Source organism: Oncorhynchus masou, chromosome 3, assembly GCF_036934945.1.
Source record: "Oncorhynchus masou masou isolate Uvic2021 chromosome 3, UVic_Omas_1.1, whole genome shotgun sequence".
Lineage (NCBI taxonomy): Eukaryota > Metazoa > Chordata > Actinopteri > Salmoniformes > Salmonidae > Oncorhynchus > Oncorhynchus masou.
In genome coordinates, this window is record NC_088214.1 from 28,791,470 (window position 1) to 28,813,247 (window position 21,778).

At 44.4% G+C, this 21,778-nt stretch overlaps 1 pseudogene; it reads right to left on the reverse strand.

Annotated features, from left to right (window-relative positions):
• The window catches only part of LOC135507046 (translation initiation factor eIF2B subunit gamma-like), a 41,679-nt pseudogene that overhangs the window by 11,123 nt on the left and 8,778 nt on the right, over positions 1 to 21,778 (reverse strand).

A 21,778-nucleotide genomic window follows, 5' to 3' on the forward strand; every position in this document is an offset into this window, starting at 1 on the left:
CAGGTACTTCCTGTTTCAGTTTCTGCCTATAGGGAGGGAGGAGCAGAACGGAGTCATTATCTGATTTGCCGAAGGGAGGGCGGGGAGGGCCTTGTAGCCATCCAAGAAGGGAGAGTAACAATGGTCAAGAGCTTTTGTAGCACGCGTACTACAAGCAATGTGTTGATAACATTTCGGTAGCATTTTCCTCAAATTTGCTTTGCTAAAATCCCCAGCTACAATTCTCTTTGGAGGTAATAAGGTTGACATTTGATTGTGAGATATTCTATGTCGGGTGAACAAAAGGACTTAAGTTCCTCTATGTTATTACAATCACACCATGAGTAGTTAATCATGAAACATACACCACCGCATTTCTTCTTCCTGGAAAGTTTTTTTATTCCTGTCTGTGCAATGTACTGAGAACCTAGCTGGCTGTATGGACGGGAACAGTATATCCAGAAAGAGCTATGATACAGTCCCTAATGTCTCTCTGAAAGGAGATCCTCACAATGAGCTCCTCTGGGTGGTGTACACGCCTCCTGAGTACGACTAGAATATCTCTTCTCTGCCGGTGGCGTCTTGGAGCAGCCTCTGGGATAAGTTCAATTGCACTGGAGGGTACGAACAAAGGATACAATTCGGGAAAGTCGTATTTCTGGTCATAAATGCTGGTGAGTTTCTGTCGCTCTGATATCCAAAAGTTATTTCCGGCTGTAAGTAACAACACAAAAAACGTCCTGGGCTAACAATGTAAGAAATAACACACAAATAAACAAAATACTGCAAAGTTGCTTAGGAGCTAGAAGCAGAGCTGCCATATCTGTCGGCGCCATCTTTGAGGAAATAGGATGGGACATGAACCTAACAATTACTAATTCAATAATTCAAATAAAACATTTTCTGAACAGGGAAAGAAAGTCATCACCAAATTAACTGAGAATACAAAACATGGGATGAAGAAACAATAAGCTCCATACCAAATTAAGAACTGATGCTGTATACTTGATGTAGGGGTGGGATTAGCGTGGGGTGTGGTCCCGTGGATGGCTTTTCACCATTTCTTTGGATTATTCATCTCTAATTCATTGTTACTAACAAGTTCGGTCCAAATCAGATGTTAGGTACTATATTTATTGAATATTATAGGAATCTTATAAATTAAAAATGGGCCATTTGGGTGCAATCAATTAGATTAATTTCTCAGAAAACAAATATTTCAACAAAATAATGTTGCAGGAATGTTAATCTTATCCGTTTCTAACAGAAACGATTTCAAAACAATCTGAGATAAAGGGTGTCATAATCCTATTTCTTGTGCTTTTTGAGGTGGAATGACCCTTTTGTAAAACAAGTGTTTGATAGACTGAAGTCATGTTCTGGTCTTTGAAGTGCGTTTTCAAGCGGAAATTAAATGTCATAAGGTAGTTAACATGCTCAACTCAGAAAAAAAGTATATATCTTCACGATGTGCCAAATCTACACTTCAATATGGCAGATGGACTAGGATTTTAGGACAAAAACAAGGTGAAAACAGATAATTCCTTGCTTCAAATAAGGGTGAAGCCTAACAGCCTTTTGAAACACAAACACAAAGCGAGCCTGCTATCCATCCAGACAAAGACAACTAATCCAAACTAAACTGTGGGGAAAGTGATTAATGATCCATATAAAGACATATTTTAGTGTGAAGGATTCCAAAAGGCTCTGTTTTTACATTCAGAGTTTGAAGGAAAGAGAAATAGAGCATGGAACACTAAGAGAGGAGTATATTTCCAAGAGACAGTGAGGGAGAGGGCTAGGTGGAGGAGAGAAGAGCGTGTCTGTGTCCCAGAAGCCTGGAGAACAGTCTGGTTTCTTTATGAAGGAGCAGCAACACCTGCAGTCCCACCACCACCAGATTGCCTGCCTGTCTGCGCAGTCAGCAGACGTAAGTCTGTCTGTGGCTGCCTGACAGGGTGGTCTCTCTCTACAGAAGACAGACACTTCCATCTAACTGCTTCGTGAGTGGAGGCGTAATGCTTTTACCAGCCACGCTCTTCATTTATCCTCTGATGAGAGAGGCGAACCACCTGATACGGATGGTGCTCAGAGGCCTACGGAGGGAGCCCCTTGAGGAGCAATTGCATCAGGTGATTTATACACTGCTCAAAAAATAAAGGGAACACTTAAACAACACAATGTAACTCCAAGTCAATCATACTTCTGTGAAATTAAACTGTCCACTTAGGAAGCAACACTGATTGACAATACATTTCACATGCTGTTGTGCAAATGGAATAGACAACAGGTGGAAATTATAGGCATTTAGCAAGACACCCCCAATAAAGGAGTGGTTCTGCAGGTGGGGACCACAGACCACTTCTCAGTTCTTATGCTTTCTGGCTGATGTTTTGGTCACTTTTGAATGCTGGCGGTGCTTTCACTCTAGTGGTAGCATGAGACGGAGTCTACAACCCACACAAGTGGCTCAGGTAGTGCAGCTCATCCAGGATGGCACATCAATGCGAGATGTGGCAAGAAGGTTTGCTGTGTCTGTCAGCGGAGTGTCCAGAGCATGGAGGCGCTACCAGGAGACAGGCCAGTACATCAGGAGACGTGGAGGAGGCCGTAGGAGGGCAACAACCCAGCAGCAGGACCGCTACCTCCAGCTTTGTGCAAGGAGGAGCACTGCCAGAGCAGTGCAAAATGACCTCCAGCAGGCCACAAATGTGCATGTGTCTGCTCAAACGGTCAGAAACAGACTCCATGGCCCGACGTCCACAGGTGGGGGTTGTGCTTACAGCCCAACACCGTGCAGGACGTTTGGCATTTGCCAGAGAACACCAAGATTGGCAAATTCGCCACTGGCGCCCTGTGCTCTTCACAGATGAAAGCAGGTTCACACTGAGCACATGTGACAGACGTGACAGTCTGGAGACGCTCATGGAGAACGTTCTGCTGCCTGCAACATCCTCCAGCATGACCGGTTTGGCGGTGGGTCAGTCATGGTGTGGGGTGGCATTTCTTTGGGGGGCCGCATAGCCCTCCATGTGCTCGCCAGAGGTAGCCTGACTGCCATTAGGTACCGAGATGAGATCCTCAGACCCCTTGTGAGACCATATGCTGGTGGGGTTGGCCCTGGGTTCCTCCTAATGCAAGACAATGATAGACCTCATGTGGCTGGAGTGTGTCAGCAGTTCCTGCAAGAGGAAGGCATTGATGCTATGGACTGGCCCGCCCGTTCCCCAGACCTGAATCCAATTGAGCACATCTGGGACATCATGTCTCGCTCCATCCACCAACGCCACGTTGCACCACAGACTGTCCAGGAGTTGGCGGAAGCTTTAGTCCAGGTCTGGGAGGAGATCCCTCAGGAGACCATCCGCCACCTCATCAGGAGCATGCCCAGGTGTTGTAGGGAGGTCATACAGGCATGTGGAGGCCACACACACCTCTGAGCCTCATTTTGACTTGTTTTAAGGACATTACATCAAAGTTGGATCAGCCTGTAGTGTGGTTTTCCACTTTAATTTTGAGTGTGACTCCAAATCCAGACCTCCATGGGTTGATCAATTTGATTTCCATTGATAATTTGTGTGTGATTTTGTTGTCAGCAAATTCATCTATGTAAAGAAAAAAGTATTTAATAAGAATATGTCATTCATTCAGATCGAGGATGTGTTATTTTAGTGTTCCCTTTATTTTTTTGAGCAGTGTATATAAAGCAACTGCTCTTTGCTTCATATGGATAGCATTTCTGTATAAGAGAACCACTGTTCTCAGGTTGTATGTAATATGTACAGTACAGTCAAACGTTTGGACACACCTACTCATTCAAGGGTTTTTCTATATTTTTACTATTTTCTACATTGTAGAATAATAATGAAAACATCAAAACTATGAAATAACACATGGAATTATGTAGTAAGCAAAAAAGTGTTAAACAAATCAAAATATATTTTCGATTCTTCAAAGTAGCCACCCTTTGCCTTGATGACAGCTTTGCACACTCTTGGCATTCTCTCAACCAGCTTTACCTGGAATGCTTTTCCAACAGTCTTGAAGGAGTTCCCACATATGCTGAGCACTTGTTGGCTGCTTTTCCTTCACACCATGGTCCAACGCATCCCAAACAATCTCAATTGGGTTGAGGTCAGGTGATTGAGGAGGCCAAGTCATATGACACAGCACTCCATCACTCTCCTTCTTGGTCAAATAGCTCTTACACAGCTGGAGGTGTGTTGGGTCATTGTCCTGTTGAAAAACAAATGATAGTGGGACTAAGAGCAATCCAGATGGAATTGCGTATTGCTGCAGAATGCTGTGGTAACAATGCTGGTTAAGTGTGCCTTGAATTATACATAATTCACTGACAGTGTCAACAGCAAAGCACCCCCACACCATCACACCTCCTCCTCTATGCATCACGGTGGGAACCACACATGCGGAGATCCTCCGTTCACCTACTCTGCGTCTCACTAAGACACGGTGGTTGGCACCAAAAATCTCAAATTTGGAAATGAGTAGGCGTGTCCAACATTTTAAAGGGTACTGTAGGTGTCATAACCAGCCATAAAATAATGTAATATAGATGTCACAACAGCTCTAAATATGTGTCATGACAGTGTTATGACCATATTATAAACAGGTTATAAAGTATGTCAGCTGTTATGACATATGACGCTGGGTGTCAAGTAAAGTGTTACCAGAAAAAGTAGACAACCAGAACATTTTTTTGCATTAGCTCTATTTTGGTGGCCTCGGGTACATTCAAATGCCATGATTCTATCCAAAATACACAGTGAAATTATTGAATACTTTATCGACTTCACCACCCAGATTGGAAAAATGTGTTGTTATATTGTGTAGAAAGTCATAACTTTACAATTCATACTGAACAAAAATATAAACGTAAAATGTTGGTCACGTGTTTAATTAGCTGAAATAAAAGATCCCAGACATTTTCCATACACATAATTTTTTTATTTCTCTCAAATTTTGGGCACAAATTTGGTTACATCCTTTTTAGTGAGCATTTCTCAATGCCAAGAAAATCCATCCACCTGACAGGTGTGGCATATCAAGAAGCTGATTAAACAGCATGACCATTACACAGGTTCACCTTGTGCTGGGGACAATAAAAGGTGCAGTTTTGTCAAACAACACAATGCCACAGATGTCTCATGTTTGAAGGGAGTGCGCAATTGGCATGCTGACTGCAGAAATGCCCATCAAAGCTGTTGAATTTTTATTTCTCTACCAACGTCGTTCTAGAGAATTTGTCAGTACGTCCAACCGGCCTCACAACCGCAGACCACGTGTAACCACGCCAGCCCAGGACCTCCACATCTGGCTTCTTCACCTGCGGGATCGTCTGAGACCAGCCACACGGACAGCTGATGTCACTGAGGAGTATTTCTGTCTGTAATAAAGCCCTTTTGTGAGGGAAAACTCATTCTGATTGTCTGGGCCTGGCTCCCTATGCCCTCCCAGGCCCACCTATGGGTGCACCCCTGCCCAGTCATGTGAAAACCATAGATTAGGGCCTAGTTTATTTATTTAAATTGACTGATTTATGTATTTTATCAAAAAATAAATGTTTTATTTATTTGATTAAAACAGAAAAAATAAATAAATATTCCCAGGTTTCTGTTTTTCCCAGTTATGTCAGGTTTCCACTCTCAAAATTACACAAAAACCACACTAGATGTTCTAAGTGCACAACAATGTTTAAACCACATCAGGTCACCACTTTTGAGGTCTGGGAAAAAGCTGAGAATTTAGATTTTTTTTTACCCTTTAATTCAATTGAGCACGAAGCAAGAGGCTGTGTTTAGCAGTGTTATTGTAGCACACATGAGTTTGCAAACCAAATACCCACTGGATTGATAATAATAATCATGATATCATTCTGCCAGTTAAGCATAGGATACTTTTTGGGCTAACATTTAAGTCAAATCAAATTGAAGGTTTTTGGGAAAGCCTTTCTATCAACCAGAGACTGTTTTCATTAGCTAACGGCTACACAAATTGGTAGACACCGCACATGGACAGACAAGGGGCATTCTCGTTGCCTCTTCAGAAAGTTGTAGGAACACACAAATCACTGATGCTTTCTGTTAATGTCTTATGGCAAACCGTGGAAAATTAATACATTTTCAAAACATTTTGTTGAACATGATTTGGAAATGCACACACCTGTCTATATAAGGTCCCAACCACGAGGACGAAGGAATTGTCCGTACAACTCAGAGACAGGATTGTGACGAGGCACAGATCTGTGGAAGGGTACCAAAATATTTATGCAGCATTGAAGGTCCACAAGGACACAGTGGCTTCCTTCATTCTTCAATGGAAGTTTGGAACCACCAAGACGCAGTCTAAAGCCGGCCACCCGGCCAACTGAGCAATCAGGGGAATGGGGCCTTGGTCAGGGAGGTGACCAAGAACCCGATGGTCACTCTGACAGAGCTCCAGAGTTCCTCTGTGGATATCGGAGACTCTTTCAGAAGGACAACCATCTCTGCAGCTCTCCACCAATCAGGCCTTTATGGTAGAGTGGCCAGACAGAAGCCACTCCTCAGTAAAAGGCACATGACAGCGTGCTTGGAGTTTGCCAAAAGGTACCTAAAGACTCTCAGACCATGAGAAACAAGATTATCTGGTCAAATGAAACCAAGACTGAACTCTTTGGCCTGAATGCAAAACGTCACACCTACGATGAAGCATGGCCATGGCAGCATCATACTGTGGGGATGTTTCTCAGCGGCAAGGACTGAGAGATCCTTAATGAAAACCTGCTCAGACTGGGGCGAAGGTTCACCTTCCAACAGGACAATGACCCTAAGCACACAGCCAAGACAATGAAGGAGTGGCTTCGGGACAAGTCGCTGAATGTCCTAGAGTGGCCAAGCCCGAGCTTGGACTTGATCCTGATCGAAAATCTCTAGAGAGACCTGAAAATTGCTGTGCAGCAACATTCCCCATCTAACCTGACAGAGCTTGAAAGGGTTTGCAGAGAAGAAATGGGAGAAACTACCCAAATACAGGTGTGCTAGGCGTGTAGCGTCATACCCAAGAAGACTCAAGGCTGTAATCACTGCCAAAGGTGCTTCAACAAAGTACTGAATAAAGATTCTGAATATTAATGGAAATGTGATACTCAGTTTTATAACTGTCATTATGGGGGACTGTGTGTAAACTGATGAGTAAAAAAAAATATTTACAAAATTTACACGGCTGTCACGTAACAAAATGTGAAAAAAGTCAAGGGGTCTGCATACTTTCCGAGTGCACTGTATGCATGAATACTGACATTTAAACAAAGCAAATAAAGAAATGTCCCCTTTTCAGGACCCTGTCTTTCAAAGATAATTCGTAAAAACCCAAATAACTTCACAGATCTTCATTGTAAAGGGTTTAAACACTGTTTCCCATGCTTGTTCAATGAACCAGAAACGATTAATGAACATGCACCTGTGGCACGGTCGTTAAGACACCAACAGCTTACAGACGGTAGGCAATTAAGGTCACAGTTATGAAAACGTAGGGCACTAAAGAGGCCTCTCTACTGACTTTTAAAAACACCAAAAGAAAGATGCCCAGGGTCCCTGCTCATCTGCGTGAACGCACCTTAGTCATGCTGCAAGGAAGCATGAGGACTGCAGATGTGGCCAGGGTCCCTGCTCATCTGCGTGAACGCATCTTAGGCATGCTGCAAGGAGGCATGAGGACTGCAGATGTGCCCAGGGTCCCTGCTCATCTGCGTGAACGCACCTTAGGCATGCTGCAAGGAGGCATGAGGACTGTAGATGTGGCCAGGTTCCCTGCTCATCTGCGTGAACATGCTGCAAGGAGGCATGAGGACTGCAGATGTGGACACGGCAATAAATTGCAATGTCCGTACTGTGAGAAGACTAAGACAGCGCTACAGGGAGACAGGACGGACAGCTAATCGTCCTCGCAGTGGCAGATCACGTGTAACAACACCTGTACAGGATCGGTACATCCGAACATCACACCTGCGGGACAGGTACAGGATGGCTACAACAACTGCCCCAGTTACACTAGCAACGCACAATCTCTCCATCAGTGCTCAGACTGTCCGCAATAGGCTGAGAGAGGATGGACTGAGGGCTTGTAGGCCTGTTGTAAGGCAGGTCCTCACCAGACATCACCGGCAACAACGTCGCCTATGGGCACAAACCCACCGAGAAAGGACTGGCAAAAAGTGCTCTTCACTGACGAGTTGCGGTTTTGTCTCACCAGGGGTGATGGTCGGATTTGCATTTATTTGCACAAGCAAGACGCAGTCTCTACACTTTGCATTGGGGCAAAACTCCGCCTTCTGTGTGATGTAATTTTTATAGTTATGCTGGCATATAGTCAGAGTTGCTGAAAAAATAACTACAATAGCTAATGTTTGCACTTTAAATCACTATTGACTGCCTGTCTGCGTCTTGCTTGTTGATATGCTGTGTACATATAACTTATAACATATAACTTAACCTAAATAGCTGCATGAAGGCTAACTCCCCTCCTGAAAATAGAACATGAAATCGCTAGACTGCCTGTTGTGTCGTGCTAAGGTCTGCTTTGATTACTGCTACAACAGACAAAGAACTCAGTTTGTTCGAAGAAGCTGCAACGGAGTCACAGAGAGAATGAGCACTGAGCAGTAGCTGAAAGGACTGATGGGAAAGCGCGCAGAGGATCCCAAACATGCACAGAAAACTTCCCGGTTCAGAAAATCCGGAATCGCAGCCAGTCCGTAGAAAAAAAGATGTTACTTTTTAATTCATTAAGATTAATAACATTCAAATTGAATGGGAAATTGGAGCTTTGATATGATGAAATCAAAGGGCTTTTGAGTGTAGAACTTAAAGACAGCAGTTGTTGTTATCCTCCAGGCTATTTCGAGACATTTATTGCAGTTATTATAAGTAATGCTTTTATAATGATAGGTTACATTAACCTCTGCTCTGTTACAGACTCGGTTAGCCTTTTTTCGGGGATATCTTTGAATTGTGCTCTTTCTGTGCTTTAAACTTAAAAAGAGTTGTGTGGGGGGTTTGTGCTGGGCTGTGTTGAGCTGGGCTGTGTTGAGCTGGGCTGTGGGGCTGAATGTGTGGGAAGTACAAGGGTCTAGCTTGTAATTTGGGATTTCTGGGAGCCGCTCCATAAGTCAGTGCTTTCCAGGTTACGGCAGGCTAATCAGGTCCAGTCGCACTCTGATAACTGGGCTGTGCTGAGAACTTGGAACATGGATGGGGAGGGACGGAAGGGGGTTGGTTGGGAGGGGGTAAATGTTGCAGTATTTGGTGCAGGGGGCCGTGGTGTAGCAACACCCTGTTGTTCAGTCAATTAGGCTGAGCAGGCCCTGGACATTTTAGGGGCGCCTCTGGCAGTGTCATTGATGGAGAGGTTAGAGAACAGGCCAGGACCACCCGGAATTCAACAGCCCCCGGACCCCTCCTCCCCCACACCACCCCCCAATCCTAAAAACACACACTGACTAAATCACAGGAACACAAACACACACACACAACCCCCCCCAGCTCCATCTAGGGAGTATGAACAAGGGGATTAGGAATAAAAAAAAGTAAAAGCTCAATTATACACAGAGGGTTCAGTTTTAATGCGATCTAAGAAAGCGTAGAATAAAACAAATCACAGTCACATAAAACACTGACCCACACAAGTTCACACATGCTACTTTGGCTAGTAACGTGTTATTTCCTACTTCTTAGGGTTGCAAAACTCAGGTACCTTTCCCCAAATTCCCAGATTTTTCAGAAATCCCAGTTGGGAAGTTTCCCAGATTTCCTACGTATTCTCTATGTCCTTATTCCAGGAATCTTACAAACAGTATTTCTGGAAAACCTAGGAATTTTGGGTTACTGGAATTTTGCAACCCTCCTGTTGCCGGATAAAGTGGAGGTGAGTGGGACTTGAGTGTGTGATGGCAAGGTGAGGCAGTAGTATGCTCACCCTCTGGCTCTATGCGCTGGGCACTCCCTACCAGGCAATATTTGATGTCTGCACCTCGGCCGATCACAGTGTTACTGCAGATCACACTGCCCTGGATGTTACACCTGTAGAACAAACACACAGCACCATCAACCAGACTTCCCCTTGAGAACTGGTACACTATCACTCTGTGCAGATTGTGGGTACCTGCGAAGACATCGCAGAGTTGATTGCTGGCCATTAGACACTTGCTCTCTGACCTAATGCAAAGTTAAAATCCTGGTCTTGTGTACTATATTTGAACATCTACTTGACCACGCTTCATTTTCAAGGAGGACGTTTTCTGGATGCAATATTTGAGAAGATGATTTCAACTGCACAGGCTTTCATTAATGCACGCGCACAAACACACTCTTTCATGGGATCACTTTGGCACCATAAAACGTTATAACTTTATGTGCACAGTTTGATGTTTACTTAACATGCCTGGGCCAGGCCAGCTTTTTTTTCTTGGTGCATGAAGAACATATTTACAATGAAATTTCTCTTTCATGTCTTCAGCTAATTGCACAGCAGAGGGAGGGGGCCTTGTCCTTTCCTGCCTCTAACCCCTCCCTTAAAGGAAACATGACCCCTCAGAGTTTTCAGCTGTCTTGTTTTATTTTCCTCAAGAAACTAGATTAGCATACATATTAAAGAAAAACACCAGCCTCTACCTTGTGTGTGCAAATTGATACACTATCATCGACATTTAGAATATTAGGTATTTGATATCGTCGGGTTTATTTTTTATTTTGTTGAGGGCAGGGGGTGACGAAACATTATAGACAGGTGTTCATCAAGGCTGAGACCAAGCACACGCCCCATGTCGAAATAAAAAACCCATTCTGGATCCTATGTTAGAATTATTATGGGTACTGAGCCCAGTCTAAATAGTGGGTTTCAGACATTAGGCTTATGTGATGTCTAGGTAGGCAGTATACTCATTCATTTGAGTGGGGGTAGCAATTCTCTATGGTAAGTAGACCGTGATCTTTCAAATTCCTCATTAACTGTTAATATCATGTTTTAAACATCTTAATTGTTCCTTCATTACCTTGATTGTGTCTATTCTACATTTAAACTGAGATGTTAAATGTTTAACTAAAATTTGGTATGATTTTATTTGATCAATGATAGAGAAAATCCTGAATTAATCAATGAACCTCAATTCAGGATTTAATCTCATCTTCCTTAGTGAAACTCCAGACCCTGATTGGCAGGCAAAGGCATGCTAACAATCAGAATATCAACAGATGGAAAGGCTGTGAGGTGGTGGTGTTGTGTTGGGTTGGGGTTAGTTTAAGATAGCAGGGGAACCAACAACCCTGCCCGGGGATGGTTGATGTTCTGCACCACCTGGGTTGGCAGTCCGGACTAAGGCCACCATAAGGTCTCCTCTGGAGGATAGAAACAGAGTGAGCTCTGTGGGGCAGGCTGGGGAGCAACATGTATGTCTCTCCCTCCTAGAGAGACTGACGAGCTTGGCCCTGCAGCCACTAACACAGGCAGGTCTGTATTGGCTGCTGCTGCACTGGGGCTATTCAGGTGGTGGTGGAAGGGTTGGAGGGAGAGGAAGGGGGGTGAGCAGGGAGGGAGGGAACCGGGTGGGGGGTTCATGGCAATGGGAGATTACAAGGATTGGAGTTTTAAACTGAGAGACCACCAAAGAAGCCCAACTGAAACACCACTAATTACTGACACTGTGCTCCTCCTCGCTGTGACCCCCACACCCCCACACCTCAACCACCCACATCCTCTGCCTGCTTCCCCGCGACCTCGACCGCAGGCCCCCCCAAATAGCCTCTGCTTTGTAAACAAGCACTCCTACATGCAAACAAAGGGGCCAAAAAATGCAAGTGCCTTCTTTAACATGCCAGGGATTTGCTAATCCCCTCGTACATTTTTTTTATGTTGCGAAATAATTGCCATTTCTTTATTTTCCTATTTTCTCTTTCTTTCTTTCTCTTTATGCGTGCACTAACTCGGACATGAGGGTACCCCCGCTGGCTCAGGCCTCCCTGTCTTTAAGAGAGACTGTGCTAAAGCCCAACTCTGCCAGATAAAGCTCTTCCCCAGGATTTGAGGATGTCTGAATTTAAAATAACAGGGTCCTTTTCTACTTCTCAGTGGCCTCTCTCCTGCGATTCATGTCATGCTTGCAGTTTTCAATCACCAGCCAGGACATCCTTTCAACCAGCCAGCACGAGTGAAAATACTTTAATTAAAAATGTCTCCCAATGCTGGACTGAAAAAAAAAAAAAAAAAACCGATTCATAGTAGGTTTACATAGTAAGCAATCCACCCACAATGAATAGTTGAATATGACACTTTAAAAAAGGTAGAAAACTGAGGTAAAAGTTATTTTATTTTTAAAAATCCACTTGTGAGTTATATGAAGGAAGTGAAATACGTTGTTGCTGAGAATCTAGCTACAGCATAGTTTAACCATGTATATTAATCACCTATGTGTTTATGTATGCCATTGTAAGCATGCTCTGGTTCACTGCACACCAATGGACATTGTCAACATAGTGTTCTCTGTTTCCCCCACATATCACATAAAACAAGCCTCAGGCAGTCAGTCCCCTCCTCGCACTGCAGCCCACCCAAACACAAACACGGTTGCTTTACTCTCCTTGTGGGAACCAAACAACTGATTCCCATTCCAAATCCTATTTTCCCTAACCCTAACATTTAACCTAACCTAACCCAACCCCAAACCCTAACTCCTAATTCTAATCCTAAACCTAAAAAAGCATTTTGCTTGTGGGGACCGGTGAAATGTTCCCACTTGTGCAAATTTTCCTTGTTTTACTATCCCTGTGAGGACTTCTGGTCCCCACAAAGATAGTAAAACCAAAAGACACACATACTCCGGAGTCATCCATACACTCTGGCCTCTAAAAGCTAATGGTTCCCCTTTGTGGTTTAAAACTATCCTGGGCATAATTGGAGAAGGGAGTTTACTCCCCGGTCTTTTCCAAATGGAAATAACAGTGTGTGTGTTACACTGCTTTGTCATCTGTGACTACCTGGTAAAATATCCTGGGATCACAGATTCTAAAGTCTAAGGACACAGTGGTAGAAATGGTCCAGATTTGTATACAGGAGGCTCTACTCACCCCTCCTCGATGGTGACTCCGTGCCTGATGATGGAGTTGGTTACTTTGACCTTCTCTCTGACGGTGGTGGACGCGCCGATCATTGGTCTCTTGATGGATGCCTTGTCTGAGATTTGACAGGAAGCTCCTATTATGCTGTCAGCACCAATCTGGCAGACAATAACCAGATGTGGTAGAACAATGTCAGGAAAAAGAGCACACCAGAATGTGCACTTCCCTCTGTTCCCTTCCTACACTTCTATATCAGTCAAATTTCCAGTGTAAAAATCAAACTCTTATACACCCCCCCCCCACACACACACACCAAAAAAAGAAACGTCCCTTTTTCAGGACTCTGTCTTTCAAAGATAATTCGTAAAAATCCAAATAACTTCACAGATCTTCATTGTAAAGGGTTTAAACACTGTTTCCCATGCTTGTTCATGGGAAAAAACCACAAGCAATTAATGAACATGCACCTCTGGAACGGTCGTTAAGACACTAACAGCTTACAGACGGTAGGCAATTAAGGTCACAATTAAGAAAACTTAGGACACTAAAGAGGCCTTTCTATTGACTCTGAAAAACACAGGGTCCCTGCTCATCTGCATGAACGTGCTTAAGGCATGCTGCAAGGAGACATGAGTACTGCAGATGTGGCCAGGGCAATACAATACATTGCAATGCCCGTACTGTGAGAAGCCTAAGACAGCGCTATAGGGAGACAGGACGGACAGCTGACCGTCCTCGCAGTGGCAGACCATGTGTAACAACACCTGCACAGGATCGGTAAATCCAAACATCACACCTGCGGGACAGGTACAGGATGGCAACAGCAACTGCCCGAGTTACACCAGGAACGCACAATCTCTCCATCAGTGCTCAGACTGTCCGCAATAGGACTGAGAGGCTGGACTGAGGGCTTGTAGAACTTTTGTAAGGCAGGTCCTCACCAGACATCACCGGCAACATCGTCGCCTATGGGCACAAACCCACAGTCGCTGGACCAGACAGGACTGGCAAAAAGTGCTCTTCACTGACGAGTTGTGGTTTTGTCTCACCAGGGGTGATGGTCGGATTCGTGTTTATCGTCGAAGGAATGAGCGTTACACCGAGATCTGTACTCTGGAGTGGAATTTATTTGGAGGTGGAGGGTCCGTCATGGTCTGGGGTGGTGTGTAACAGCATCATCAGACTGAGCTTGTTGTTGCAGGCAATCTCAACACTGTGCGTTACAGGGAAGACATCCTCCTTCCTCATGTGGTACCCTTCCTGCAGGCTCCTCCTGACATGACCCTCCAGCATGACAACGGTCCTACATCTGTAAGAGGTGTAGTTGCCAAAAGTCCCCAACTGTTGAACAGGACAAGAGGAGCTGAGGGCCTCTGCTGCCTCTTATGCTCCTTAATCCCCTATGACACACACTTAAAGCATCTTCCCTCATAGACAACTAACAAGAATAGCATGTGACTCACCAAAGCACACTCAATCTAATGGCATCCTCACTCACAACGCTCATTCTACTACAACCTGCTAATGCCCCAGACACAGACTCATGGATGCAGTCCGAAAAGACACATCGTCCCAGACATCTAAGAGAAGCACCCATCTAGCTACTAGGCTAGCTACTCACCAGACAGCGCACAGATATCGCTGCTGATGGATGGACTGCAGGCTCATCAAACAGCTTCGGGGCCTGGAACACAAGACAATAAGGCATACATGTTCATAGAAGAGGAGAAAACAATAATGCCAGTAATGTACAGGTTAGCATGGTCCTCACCAGATAAAAGGTCATGTTAATCACATCTAAAAGTTGTAAGCTAGGGTTACTAACAGAGCCGGCTATTAGTTTGATGTGTCAGGTAATGAAAGCAGCGTACGAGAAGAGCATGCTAGCCATGAAGCAGTCAGAAACAGATGAATACATGTTCAGTACATCTAGTTTCACTCTCTCACTTACCAGGCGATTGGCTTCGACGTAGGCCGCTAGTGTGTGGACGAGGGCATGCGGTAAGCGTCGCAGCGTAGCAGCACAGGCGTCCTCCGTGGTAGGCCTCACTCATGTCCCCACGATGGTCATTCCAACAGGACATCTCCCGGGTTAGCTGCGGCAGCACCTCATCCCTGGACAAGATCTGAATCTCTACACACACAGACAGCAGATGCACACAGTCGAGTGTGTATGTGTGTGTGTGTGCATGAGGTGAGTTACAACCTAGCTATGGAAACTCTCTTAAAATGTTCAAGTATGGTTTCATTACCTTCGTTTGCATTGCCATCCTTTTTCTTAAGCTTTTGATCAGCTTCATCGTTGACATTCGGAGAGGTCATGGACTTAGAGAACTGTTTGCGGACGAGATACGGGACTAACTCTCCCCGAATCGAAGAGACAGATCTTTGAGAGAAAAATACAATACTTACTCAGTTGTTGAAATAGGTACATTCACTGAAAGTAAAAAATACATTTTACTCTCATTAAGTCTAACATTTGACCCCCAACTCTTTTGAAAAGTAATAGCATAGAATCAGAATGAGGACAACATTTGACCGTGGCAATTGACCTGCATGCGGACCCCCGTTCTACTCATAATATTTATATTTTGATTCAGGTATTTCCTCATGACCAATCAAAACGATAGAAGCAGGAAGTAGGGAGAGGGGGGGTGAGAAGGGGGGAAATGCCTTTGAGTGTACATAGCTAATGTCCATGCACTGAACGCTTTCACAAGTTCTAGGCCCATCTCTGCTCATGAGGGTTACCGCTAACCAGAAAACAAAGAAATAACCACGATCATTTCACAGTGTACACGTTCATGGGTTTCCTAACAGGTTAAAAAAGATTAGGCTGAATCATGGTTTCAAACTACCATGTAAGCCCGGTAGGCAATTTAACTTTCTCCTCCTTTTCCGCTCTCCTGCACTCCACTCAATGTCCCTCTCCATCTCTCACTCTCTTTTTAGTTTCTTTTAAGGGAGATTAGAATTTCCATCTGAATGCAGAGAAAGAAACAACAGTTACTCTGTCCATTTTTCTCCTTGAGCGCTCCACAGCGGAGCAGCTTCAAGAGGGAGAGATAGAGAAAGAGATGGAGAGAGAGAGAGGTAGAGAGAGAGAGGGGGAGGGAGGGAGGGAGGGAGGGAGGGAGAAAAAGGGGAGAACATGGAAAAAAAGAGGGACAAAAAAAAAGTCCACCGACTTTGATGCGGGAGAGAAAGAAATAAGTGGTTAGTGCTTTTGAGGTCTCCCGAGTCTGGGTGGCAGATAACATTAAATGATATTTATATCAGGATGACTGGTGAATTCAAATGTTAAAGCAGTGGGAAGCAGCAGGAACAAGCGTCTGCAATGCAGAGTATTTATGTAAACCCCCAGTAGAAAATGCCTATTTGGAGGGAAAGTGGGCCGAGTGAGTGAGTCAATGCACTCCCCAATTAATGCCACCTGCACTTATTTTCAACACCACTTAAAGGAGCTGTTGGGTCTCCTCACAATGCCAGTTTAACAAGCACAAAAGGGACGGGGGGACTAACTGGGGTACTGGACTGGGGGGTGGGTGGAGGAAGAGGTTGTGCTGCTGCTTTTGGTCTTGCTGGAGTTGGGGGAACAGGAGGGTGGGGGCTAGCAATTACTAGACCCATTTCTCATTCAAGCCCTGTTCTGTCCCCCTCCTAGTTCTGAAGTATCCCCTGCCTAGGATGTATGGGCAGGAGAATGTGAGTAGATGAATGCAACACCACTAGAAATATAGGCTACATCAATAGGATGTACATTTATCAAATTGGGACATACTTCAACTAAGTGGTCTAAGCATCTAACAGTGCCTTCAATTGCTTGGCCTTGATTTTAATGATCCAGTACATCTTTTAAATTTTGGACCATTTGATCTGGTGGTGGTGACCACAGAGATCCATTAAATGACTTCAATATGTTGGAGGATACATGTCAGTCTATGGTGGTGGTCCTATTATATACGGTAACCCAGAAAAGTACAGTAGGCAATAAACAGACTTTCTGATTGGCCCAAAGTGATTGCAGTTAAAAAGAAAACCAGAAGTATGAGGAAGTGAGATCATCAACACAGTTGTGATTGAGGTGTACCTCTGACACTAAAGCACAAGGGGGCTAAAAGCCTAATAAACTGCTCAAGTGGCACATAGTAAAACAAATTAACACCTGACAAGAATACCTACCAGCCTCAAAGCCTTTCTATAGTCACAGTCTGTTCTCAAATTCAACACGCATGAACCTTGGCAAAAAAGGTGCTATTCAATATTTCACCTGTGTATAGCAATGCACTGTATTCACATTTATGTGGATGGTTATCGGTACCTTTAAAAAATAATTTGATATACATTAAACACGAGCACATTTGTGAGAAAACAACATGCACAAAGGCTACATCCCAATGGTACCCTATTCCCTACACAGTGCACTACTTTACAGGGAATAGGGAGCCAGTCAGGAAGCAAGCAAAGTAAAATGGCCTCACTTGTTATCAGCCAGGAAGTCGACCACAGACTTCTTCAGGCAGCACAGGTGGGCGTCCACAAGGCCAGTTTTGATGTGCATCCTTGGATGTCTGAATGAAAGAGAGAGAGACAGACGGAGGGGGTAAATCAAATCACATGTTAACTAAAAAGCCAACAAAGACGGGGATGTTTTAGATTGCATTACCTCGATCACTGTGTCGTAACATAGTAGTTGTTATAGAAACATTGTACTAACATGTCTTATCACATACTCTAGCAATTGGTTTGGAGTTGAGAGCGATGTTTGCTATCACCCGAGAGGGCTAAGGATTATTCCCTATTTCACTTTTGTAAGTCAACTGTTAGAGTAATAACAGTGTTACGACACAGGTTTAAGGGGAACTGTAACTGGCTACTGAGAACACAGGTGGTGCCAGTACCACAGTTAATGTCACTGTTCATGGCACAACACACTATAAAGTATCCTGTAGCAGACACTGAGGCACCAAGCCTCTTTCTTTACATGAGCAAAACCACTTTTTGTTTTTCTTCTCCAGATGTTTTTTTAATTAGATGACAAAGAGTAAAAATAACTAGTCTTTAATTTAGCTTTTCATTCTACCTCCTTAATTACTCTGTTGAAAGCAGTATGTGACAGAACAGAACATCTGTTATGATAAAAAAAGAGGTGATATAACAGTCCTGCATCTGTGTATTGTCCCCTGCCAGCCTCTGTCCACAGGCCCTGCCCCAGAAACATGGCTGTCATGGCAACCGTGTCCAGTCTGAACTGCAGTGAGTGCTGCGTTAACTGGTCAGACGCCAACACCAGCGGACCCCCCAATTGTTTTACAGCCTGCAATGCTCTGGGTATAGATCCTCTGTGTTCAGGCAGGGCAGGCTGCTATAGAGCCCAGGGCTAAAATGGCAACCTATTTCCTTTATAGTGCACTACAAGTAGTGCACTACAATAGGCAATAGGGTGCCATTTGGGACACAGCCCAAAGGCGGCTGCCTGCCCTGCAGGCTAGTCTAATTCATCTGAGAGCAGCAGCAGCCAGGCTGTCTGAGTGATGTGGGAAGTCTCTGAGTTGCAGCTGAAGGCAAACCAAAGGTTGCTGCACCAGGCAGGAAGAAAGAGATGGGGAAAAACTCACAGGATCAGAGATTGTGGTGGTATCGGGTAGAAACGCTTTAATTGAGAATAATTGCTGTTTGGGTTTTATTTTTGAAGTCCTCGGGTAAAATGATCATGATAATATAACGTTCTGTACTTGCCGAATGGTGGTTGGTTACAGAAGCCTACAGTCGACATTGCCTACAGAAGCCAACATCAATTCTCTAAGACAGTGATGTCAGTTAGCAAAGCTAGCACAGTAGATATGACCATGGTGAAAGCAGAACTCATCCTGTGAGAAGGCCTCTGTAAGCACTGCTCACATAAAGTGACCATGAGACCCAACTCCATAAACAGTTCCTTGGACAGAACCAAGGCCATGGATCATAAAAGGCCATATCCATACAATCACTAGTCTATATTCTATATGACCTCTGGATCAGAGCACCAGGTGAAACAAATGAAACCTCCACCTAACACCCACCATGATCAGAATGGTGAAGCACCACCATAACAAACCGGCTATCCAGCCTGTCTGGTGGTGTCACATTCAACTGAGCCCCCCATACCCCCCCGTCTCCCCTTAATGTGACATTTATGAAGAGAAACCATAAGAAAACCATCTCATCTCCGGGACGTTATGTGAGAGCCTCTCCTCTCTGCCTTTTCTTGGGTAAAGAATGCGATTTGAAACATTGAGAATAAGTCAGGAGGTCTGTTTGGCGATGCGGGGCCGTATAAATCACGTTGTGAGGGGGAGGAGGGTAAACAGGCAAGAGGTAAATTATGACAACTTTGAGCCATTCCATTAACCAGCTCATAGAGGGGCCATGTGTTGAATCCACCAACAAGAGGCTGAAAACAGAGACAGGAATATTCTAGCACATCACACCACCCACATGTGGTCCCAATGTGGTCCTCCGGTCCACACACAGACCAGAGCAAACAGGTTGTCATATCCTGTGTGTGTGTGTGAACTGTATGCCAAATGCAGATGGAAGTAAACGAGATTTATAGGAACACCCAGCATCTGACATCCTTGTTTGGCACCTGTGGGGCTGGGCAGGCAGGCAGGGAGGAAGGCCAAGCAGGAGAGATACCCAGGGATCAGTGTACGGTGGATGGGGGTCAGGTGTGGTGTGGCGAGGATGGGAGCGGTTGGGGTGAGGTTCGACAAGTGCCCTTTATGGAGCAGGACACCATGGTTAAACACAAGCAGGAGCGGCTACAGGCCTAGTCTGTCCGTCCAATGCTGATGCAAGGATCCCCATTTGGGTGATCATTTTAGTAGAAATACAATACACATCGTTTGGCCATAAGCCACTGCATTTCCCAGACACAAGTCTAATGTGTGATTCCTGGTAGTGGGGGGGCCCGGCTGATGAGTGAAACAGAACGTTGTTGCAAAACTCCTCAGGCTATGGTGATTCACTCCCAAGCGTTATGACTGACTACTAAAAACCTCAGCATGTAGTAGGATCTACCTCCTAAATGAGCACATTCCACATGGCAGCAGTGCTGTGAGGTAATAGTACTTGTGCTCTCTCTGAGGGGACACTGCTAACTGCTGTTCTGGACCTAGTCTATGTCAACACCACTGCAAGGCCCAGACAAATTTGCTCACGCATCCAGCTACATTTCGCTTTACTATAAAGACCTTGTCTCTTTGTCCTCTCTCGTGTCTGAGCACAGAAGGTAAATACAAACGACCCCAAAATGTCCAGACTTGGGTAGTTAGCTGGGAAAATGTGCAGTTAAATGTATATATTCCCTACCATTGGACAATACATTGACGCTATTTAAAGATGTTTGAGGAGTGTGCTTCATGGCACACAGGGGACAGGACACATACTGTATTACTAGTTTTGCAATGGTACTAAATTCTTCAAATATATTTAGTGTTGCGGGAACCAGGTACTGTAGACCTCAAGTGATTGACCAAATCCATGGTTTCATCCGGAAAGTGAATGAAACTATGGTAGCGTAGCTTAATCATGACGGGCCTAGGTGCCCCCAAAAAATTAATGGTCCCTGTAACCACCCATATTTTCCTTAAAATGTAAATCATTTTGTTGGTAAGGCTGTGTGTTAATATTACTAAGCATTGTAACAGCAGAGCGGAAGCTAATCTACGGGCACATTTGAAGCTGTTACTAAAGAAGCCGCAATATAGCCAATACATTCAGCACCATGGACGGTGGTCAGAAATTAACCTGTATAAGTCGATCAGCACCAAGGAAAGCACAAAGTGGTCAAAAACACCCGATTTGATCGGTAAATAATAGGCAATAGTCAATATTATAAAACCTCAACATAAAGATAAATCTCTTGACCCAGTACATGCTCGCTGAGGTTTTGCACGGTGGCAAAACTGACATACCGCTATTTCAAATGATCTGCCTCCCGCACAGGCCTATAGCAAAAACACCAGCAAATCAATCAAAAGGAGCATTCAAACAGATTGCTTAAATGGCAGCATGCCTTTTAACAGTGTATGATACGTATGTGCGTATTACTATTACTATTATTCTTATGGCCTAGTTAAACGTATAGGCTATAATGACAATGAAATGGCTCAGCGGCCGTGCACCAGAACATGGTTTCAAAAAACAGATTGCTTGTCAATCTACGACTACGCTCAATGTAAATTAATCTCAATAAAGCCTGATTTATATAGGCTGTCTGGGTAAAAATATAAGCTTACTCACTCATTTGATTGGCATTCGACGGGCCTTGCGCTCTGCAAAGTCGTTGACTATGGCATTAAAATCCATGGTCCTGGCCCTGGTGTTTTGAAATGGACAGAATGGCCAACTCACTCAGTCTCTCTTGTCACATGCTGCTCCTCAGGTATGATTTAATTATTTTCAGTTTGGAAAAGGAGTGCTTGGCACTGGCTACCGTTTTACAGAGTCATAAAAAGGAGCGTCGCTGTAACTACTTCCCCAAATGTAGCAGTGACTGAATTGTAATCCACAATGAGCGTCTTGGCCTGGTCTCTCATTGTAGTGCGCTTTGCAATTTCCTTCTTAAAACAGGCCATCAAAGAGATGAATTAGCCATGTAAGCTTGCTGATACACCTTTGCTGTAATGTTCAGCCAACCGCCTGGCGGT